Raw genomic sequence first — 9,031 nt, 5'->3', positions numbered from 1 at the left:
AAAACAGTTTAGAACCCGCAAGACATATATAATCAGAACATAAGACACTGAAAAAGAGCAGGGATTCAGGCGTTTACATGATGATATCATCGTCATCAATAAATAGCCAACATCACCTGATCTCATTTTCTCTTTATACACACACAATTATAGCAGCCAGAGAAAATTTAATATTAAGAAGTCAAGAGCACAACTAAAGCAAACGCTAACCACCATCATGGTGACTTTAAAATGCAAAATATGATTTCATTAAACCGGAAATTAAATAAAGTAAATCTGGTTAGAGTAAGTGAAGCTGGTAATAAGTGTACGGCCATGCGTTTCACCTTTTTGTTTGGCAAAATGACTTATTATCAAACTCTTGATAGAGGTCAAACTCTTGACATCAAATTGACATTAACACTTTGACGTCAATATGACTTTCATTTTTGACCTATTTCGTGACCTAATTTTGACATCAATTTGATGTCATATTGATGTTAAATTGACATCAAATGCCCACTGGGAAGAGCACTGGAATTAGAGAAGGCAATAAAATTAGATTTTATAAATGTAATAGTTTTTAAATAAGTTAACCAGGTTATTTGTAAATGAGGCCTGTATCTGTATTTCACAGACTTTTATCCAAAATGACTTTGACAAATTAGGAAAATACAAGCAATTTTCAAACATTATAGGCCTATGTGTAAAATCATCCTTAGTAGACACAAATGCATTCAAGTAAGTGCCTTGGTGTGGTGGTAATGTTTTTAAAAGCCAGTCCTACCAGTTGTCTTTGGAAGAGCTGTAGTGGCTGCGGTGGTGTTGCAACCTGAAAGATATAATGTACCCACAAATGCAAAAAAATGATCTCTCAACATACTGCAGAAAATAAAATTGGCCTTTTTCAGTTCATTGAGTAATTCCCTGTAATATTTAAACAAAAAAATGCATCACAATATTCAATATACACAAAAAATCTGCAAACTTATGAATAACAAACAGTGCAAGTTTTTAAGAGCACTGGAATTAGAGAAGGCAATAAAATTAGATTTTAATTTTTAGATTTTATAAATGTAATAGTCTTAAAATAAGTTGACCATGTTATTTGTAAATGTAATCTTTATTATTATTATTGTTTTTGTTGTTGTTATTATGGTGCACAAAATCTTACCAGTTGTCACTGGAAGGTCTGGGATGGAGGCTGGAGATGTGTTGCTTCCTGGAACATAAAGTCTCAAATATGTATGTGTAAAAAAAAAAAAATTGATAATGCTACTAATAATAATATTAATTACCAGAAAGAATTTTGGCTACTAAACATGTTTGAAGCTCAGCATTTAATTTCCTCAGTTCCTTCCCTTCAGCAATAGCTTCTTGATATTTCCGAGTTAGAGATTTGTATCGGTTTTCAAGCTCATCAAATTTAGATTTTGGAATTAGTTCATCCTCACTCTCACTTGTTGTTATCTCATCATCTACAATATTTTTTCCTCTTTTAGGTGTAGAATGAGGAGGAAATAGTGGTTGCTTCCTTTTCAAGGCTTGTCTCTTTTTTAAAATGTCCATCAGAAATGTCTGCTTTCCTTCCTCAATGCTTGCCTTCTGGGCTGCCTGAAAATACAAATAACACAAGTAAGAGGTATTTAAATTATTCAATGAATTGAGTTCATCGTGCAGTCTTTTCATGTTACTTACAGCATTATCCTTAGCTTCCTTCCTTTCTGAAGTTTTGTTCTCTGGTGGACTTTTATCAAGCAGCTTTGGCACTCGGATCCTTTTCCCAGTTGCCAGCACATTTTCAATTTCCTCACAAGTTTCTGGAAAATGGGAATAGCTTTCTTCTTACTAAGTACTTGTTTATTTTCAGTCTAGAATTACACTAATGAAAACAACCATTTTTACTCTAGATTTAGTTTGATTCATAAATTAAAATTACCTTTTTTTCTTTTACTTTAATATCTAACTTACTGGAATGGTCACCTTGTATTATACCGGCAGAAAATAAAATTGAAAAAGCCTTTAAATTAACTAATTTGATATCAAATCATATTGTTTAAACAATTAGGATCTTAAAAATGAATACATTAGGTTATTAAGATACAATGAGCTAGGTAACAACTTGCAGCTACAGGTTAACCTTATGTTATTAATAGCTGCGCTTTTCATTAAGTTATCTGGTTCACAAATGTCACAAAAACGTCCTCAGTTTTGTAAGCTGTTTATTAAGCATATTTATAGACGTACTGTAAATTGAAAGATTTAGGCCTACCTTTCATCAACAGAATCTGTCCTTTTATGAAGCGTCCTTTCTGCAGGATCCAGTAAGTGTGAGACGAGAAATCCGTCGTATTTTTTGGGTCAAAGTGTTTAATGTCTTTAACATTAACAACGTCTTTAACTCCATCGTCTAAATAATGTACATATGCGAACATTTTGTATTAAAAACGCAGATATCTGAAGCCTTCTCCGTGTCTGATAGAAGCCGATTCGAAAAGTTACCGTTAAATACGTGACGTGCATATGCGCGCGCCAGTAGTTTCCCATGGATACGCGCAGTAGTTGCGCAGGGATACACACATTCAGGTTTTTTTTAAAGCTCCACCAATGTAAGTGACAAAAACAATCTGTTACTCTTATATTCCTCCCAAAATTTTCTAATTGTATTTAATTAACTTTTATTAATTCATATTTTTTGACAAATTTAGTTGACCGTTAGATGGCGCGCAGCTATTTCTGACAGATACTAGAGGTCCACAAGGCTATGATTCTAACTATTTACAGAGACTCATGGTGGTGAGTGAAAAGTCTACTAGCTGTTCTGTTTAATATTGTAGGATATCAAATAAATAAAAATAACAATTTGTTCAGCACAAATTTGGTAGGCCTATGTATGTCTCGTTGCAACCTTAACGTTACATTGTTTAACAGAGTTTAAGAACCAGACAACAACAGAGGGACTACAATGAAGAGGTATAAGCAGTACCTGGAGCCAGATACTACTTATCTGTTGCCAAGGACAACAAGATTTAGATCAAACACTTATAGCTCCAACAATGACACACCTGGACCATCTAACAATGAGCACCCTGAACTAGAGGACAGAAATAGTGTAAATGGCACTGAAGTACATAATGAGGAAGAAAGTGAGACAAACGAAGACGGAGAAGCAATGGAATTGGATGAAGGAAACTGTGTAGATGGTGACAGTGAAACGGCAAGTGATGGGGAAGTCACTGAAGCCGATGAAAGTGATGAAGGCAGTGATGTTGAGGAACATGATAGAGAAGAAAGCCAGTCATTTGCACATGATACTGGTCCAAAATTTGATGAAAATCTAAATGTCCCAGTATGCAGATTTCTCTCAATTACAAAGGCTGAACTCCTCCTGCTGCTCATAACATTCACACTAAGGCACAATTTATCATTTGCTGCACTGCTTGACCTTTTGAAACTGATTAATTTTGTTTTCTCTAAAACAGTACTGCCAGCCAGTAAGCACATGCTTAGTAAGGTGTTCACACACTTCAGTCAGAGAACAGAACTTCATTTCCTTTGTACATTCTGTCAGTCATATCTTTCAAGTCATAAAAACAATAATCAGAGGAAACACTATGTGTGTTCACACTGTAACAAGACAAACAGTACCCAAGATCTGAAAAGCCAGAGCTACTTTGTTACTTTACCAGTTGATTTACAGGTTAAGTCATTCCTTGAAAATGACAACTTCAGAAATTCACTCAATTTGAGATTTACAAGAGCATCATCAGAGAACGTACTCAGGGACATTTATGATGGCGATATGTACAAAGAGCTCTCGCGCCCAGGTGGAATTCTGCACAATAAGGATAACCTTTCATATGTGTTCAATTCAGACGGAAGTCCCTTGTACAAAGCCTCAGGTACATCAATCTGGCCAATACAGCTGGCTATTAATGAAATTCCACCTGCCGAACGTAGAAAAAACATGATACTTGCTGGTTTGTGGCATGGGAAAGGGGAACCAAGGATGGATATATTTCTTGACAAATTTGTAGAGCACGCAAAAAAATTGGTTGTAGATGGGGTAATGTGGTGGAACAAAATCACAAATTCATGGATAAAAAGTAAACTGGTAGGGTTATGCTGTTGTGTGGACTCTGTTGCTAGACCCTTGATGCAAAACCTCACTCAGTTTAATGGCTACTATGGTTGTGGGTTCTGTTACCATCCAGGAAAATATATCTGTGGAGCAGTCAGGTACCCTGTTAGCGAAGACCAACATGCTGACAGAAATGCATCAGAAATGATCCATGACATGGAGGAGGCTGTTAGAGGTGGACATCCTATCAGAGGGGTTAAGGGCCTATCACCATTGGTCAATTTACCATATTTTGATGTGGTTCATGGATTTGTGCCAGATTATATGCATTGTGTTTTACTTGGTGTGGCTAAACAACTGTCAAAGTTGTGGCTGGAGGAATATGGTAGCGAGTTCTACATTGGCTCTCCGGACAATCAACGTGTTATAAATGGACGCTTGTCTAAAATAAAACCCCCTCAGTATATTCGCAGACTCCCCAGGGATCTCAGTGAAAGAAAGTACTGGAAGGCTGCTGAGTGGAGAGCTTGGCTTCTTTTTTATGCATTGCCTTGCTTGAAAGATATTCTCCCATCAAAATATCTTTGCCATTTTGCGCTATTAGTGCAAGCTGTTTACCTGCTTCTGAGTGACAGCATTTCAAAAGATGATGTAAATGCAGCAGACCTACTACTCCTTGAGTTTGCATTTCGCTTTCAGATGCTGTATGGAGAAAAGTCTATGACATTTAATGTCCACTTACTACATCATTTGTCAGCGAGTGTGAAAAATTGGGGCCCTCTTTGGGCGCATTCAGCCTTTAATTTTGAAAATGGCAATGGAAAGCTTGTAAGACTTGTTAAAAATGCCAGGGGAGCACCACTTCAAATTGTTAACAAGTTTATAATGAGTAAAACTCTTCCCATGTTAGCTAGCACAGACACAATCAGCGAGAGCGTACTCGAGTTTTGTAAAGATGTGACTGAAACAAACAGACTTAAGCATTCTGACTCAGTTGGTGATGTCTGTTTACTTGGCTCTGCTGCAGTTTTGACACTCAGTTTTGAGGAGGAAGTTGCTGTGAGGCAAATTGTTCAAAACATGCCTATCGGTATAGAGTGTAACGTTTACTGCCGACTAATAGTGAACACTGAGGTCATTCACTCCACAGATTACCTAAAACCAGTCAGGTCAAATGACAATGTAGTGGTCTTGAAGGATGGAACATTTGGCATTGTCAGCAAGATCTTAACTTTGAAAATTGAAGAGTCAGAGAGATGTATTGTGCTGCTAAAAGAAATATGTCCTGTTGATGTGCCCCTTTTGCAGAATGGAAGATCAAGGGTTTTTCTTCCTCACATTTTAGTATGCTCTTCTAATTTTGGTCAGTTACGGGCAGTTTCACCAACCGAAATAGTGAACAAATGCTTGCACATTAACTTCACCAACGAAAAATACATCTGCATGTTTCCAAACACTATTGAAAGGGACATTTAATCTAATTGAAAATATAAATAAGATGCTCTATAACAGCACCACAATATTACTGTAAAAAGTTAGCTTACACATATGATAATGTGTCACATGTGTTATGATATTTTTTTAAACAGTAAAACTTTACTAAACAGTAGCTAGGTGCAAAAACCATTATTTTAAATAATTATAGTATGTTAGCATTTTATTTCAACTACAGTATTTTATTGCATTTTACCTATGGTATTTAGCATTTAAAAGTGCATATATACTCTGTATTTTTTGTCTTAACTATGTATGAATTATATTTTTTAAATATCTGTTTACCTATTTAACTTAATATTTAAAATGGCATATTTACGCTGTATTGCTTTGCTTTGTATTCTTACCTAGTATGAATTATAATTATTTTTTACATTTGTTTCATTTTATGTTTAATTTTTTTAATATCTGTTTAACTTAGTATTAAAAATTGCATATTCACTAGGCATTTGATCTGTATTTATTTTCATCTTACTTGTGTATGAAGTATGATCATTTTTCATCATTCAACTGTTTCATTGTCTTTAATATAGCAATTTCACAAATTACTCAAAGCATATTTTAAATTAAATGTACGGTGGCGAGAGCTCAACGCGCTGCAACTGAAGAAAACACATGCAAATTAGAAAAACACCAGAAAATTAAGAAAACTTCTTCATCAGTTTGACAACACACTGCAAATACTCACATTTCATAGACGTATTACAGAAGAGCGAACACTAACTAAAAAATACTCCCAGATGTAACACGCACATCAAATAGACATCACAGAGATGTACGTGTGCTATCAGAAATGGTTCCACCAGCTCATCCAGGTCCCCACCAGGTTAGCCAAGCTGGTCCACCAGCTCATCCAGGTCCCCACCAGCTTAGCCAAACTGGTCCACCAGCTCATATGGTCCCCACCAGCTGGTCCAAGCTGGCCCACCAGCTCATCCAGGTCCCCACCAGCTTAGCCAAACTGGTCCACCAGCTCATATGGTCCCTACCAGCTGGTCCAAGCTGGTCCACCAGCTCATCCAGGTCCCCACCAGCTGGTCCACCAGCTCATCCAGGTCCCCACCAGCTGGTCCAAGCTGGTCCACCAGCTCATCTAGGTCCCCACCAGCTGGTCCAAGCTGGTCCACCAGCTCATCCAGGTCCCCACCAGCATGGACCAGCTAATGACCAACATGGACCAGCTAATGACCAACATGGACCAGCTAATGACCAGCTTGGACCAGCTAATGACCAGCTTGGACCAGCTAATGACCAGCTTGGACCAGCTACCAGCTTGAGCTGGTATTAGCTGGATTCTCCAGTAGGGAGGTCATTGACTGTGTCGAACAATACTCATGTAGTAAACTCTCACTAAAAGCAATAAGAACACACATGTGAAATTGGTCTATTTTCAATAAATGCTCAAAGGTTTTTCCTTATAGTAAACACTTGACCAACATTCAGCATTTGAGATTCCAGATAAAGAAAAAAAAAAAACTTTAATATTTTGTTATATTTGTACATGATATTATTGATTACATGTTTAGGCACGATATATAGTACAGTACTAATATTGACTGACAGTCAAACAAGCATTTTAGTATAAATTATTTCTGATTACTATATATAAGAATATATATATATATATATATATATATATATATATATATATATACACATATATATGCACACATTGCTTTTATGTGTGTGTGTGTGTGTATTTATACGTATAAATACATATACATATATATAAATTGGTGCTGTCAACCGATTAATCGCGGTTTATTATGTATATGGGTGGGAGACATGACATGCAATTCTACCTGTCCATTATGTCATAATCAAAAAAAATGAGTATTTGTTAAAAATATATATCTTTATGTTGTTCCTCTGACAAGATATGATTACAGCATACCATTGCTGTAGTTGGTGTTTAAAGACCTCTACTTCAAATTTTTATCTAAACATCAAAATTGTCATGTGGTGTGACTGTCCGGGATATGTGTGACCTTACTTATATGACAATATATATCAGCAAAGTATAAATAATTGATAGATTTACAGTTTAAGTAACAGAATTAGGCTATTTCAACAGACACAGAAAGTGTGGATGTCTGTGTATGATTTTAAAGCAAGTTATGGCCAAATCATCTCTGTCATCTCATCAAGTCATCTCTGGAGGCGTTTGCAAGGTCAAGAGGTGAGTTCTGGCTTTTTAATTTTTCATTGAAAAGCTCTGTATCTGATACGCTCACTAGTGGTCAATGTTTTGTGTCTTATGGTGTGACACTTTTAACATAAAAATTAAACAATTTTACACAAATTTTACTTATAAATTCTTAAAAATCATTCCTGCAATGTGGCAATTCACGAATGCAACAAATTGGTGAATAAATCCAATTTCAAATACAAAATCTAGAAGACCACATATATTTTGGGAAATGCAAGAGTCAGTACAACACAACTCAATATTTTTAATGCCTAATATTTAAAGTAAAAAAATAAAAACTTTTTTCAGACTCATATGTCTCCCATCGATATATAACACACACATGCATTTCAGAAAAACATGTTATGTTTATGTATTAAATAAAATGACAAATATATACGTGTCTATACATGTAAAAATTTTCAAAATATATACTGTATTTGTCTGTACTCATATATACGTAATAAATATACACAGTACAAACACATATTTTGTGAACAATAACTAAAATAGTGGTACCACAGAGAAATGATAATAACATTATTTGGACATTAACATTAGGTATGCAAGCAGCTGCAACAAATCCATTAAATAACAACAACAATCATAATCACAATTATTATGGATGCATTTAGCTTATTGCAACTTGACACTGATATGTAAATTAGAAATGCACCCCAATCTCTATTAAATTATCATATAAATGGCAACAATCATGAAAGCCTGTAGAGGTTATGGTTAAAGGTCGCGGATACTTTGATTATATATCAATAAATACACAAATAGTACTTTTATTAAGATAAATGAATGTTTAACACAACATAATCGCATTAACAACAGCAATATTGAGACATACCATTATCAGATAGTGATGGGTCATGCGGCTCTGAGAGCCGATGCTTTGTAGTGAATCAAAAGAGTCGGCTCGCATCGAGTGAGAGCCGGCTCCCAGTTTTTTTCCTTTCGCCGCTTACCTCAAGGCAGAAGGCTTTGTTTTGATTGGTCTGCAATCGCATCGCGGCCAATCAGATGTGAGTATATGGGATCATACCATTATGTAAAAACAGAGAGGGGGATGAAGTGAAGCGGCACTCCACTGCAAGTTAACGAGTCCTAACAACGTATTGTGGCAACATCGGGTCCTTCAGAGAGAATTTTCTCAAAAACAGGGCAGATAATCACAGAAAGAAGAAATAGTATCAGTCCATCATAGCTGAGGCATCTGATTTTTTTGAATGCCAATCTTCACTGAGGACATTAAATACTGTTTGTAGGAGTTTGGTTCTAGT

This window comes from Carassius carassius, chromosome 25 (genome assembly GCF_963082965.1).
Source record: "Carassius carassius chromosome 25, fCarCar2.1, whole genome shotgun sequence".
Classification (NCBI taxonomy): domain Eukaryota; kingdom Metazoa; phylum Chordata; class Actinopteri; order Cypriniformes; family Cyprinidae; genus Carassius; species Carassius carassius.
This window is presented reverse-complemented; position numbering follows the sequence as displayed.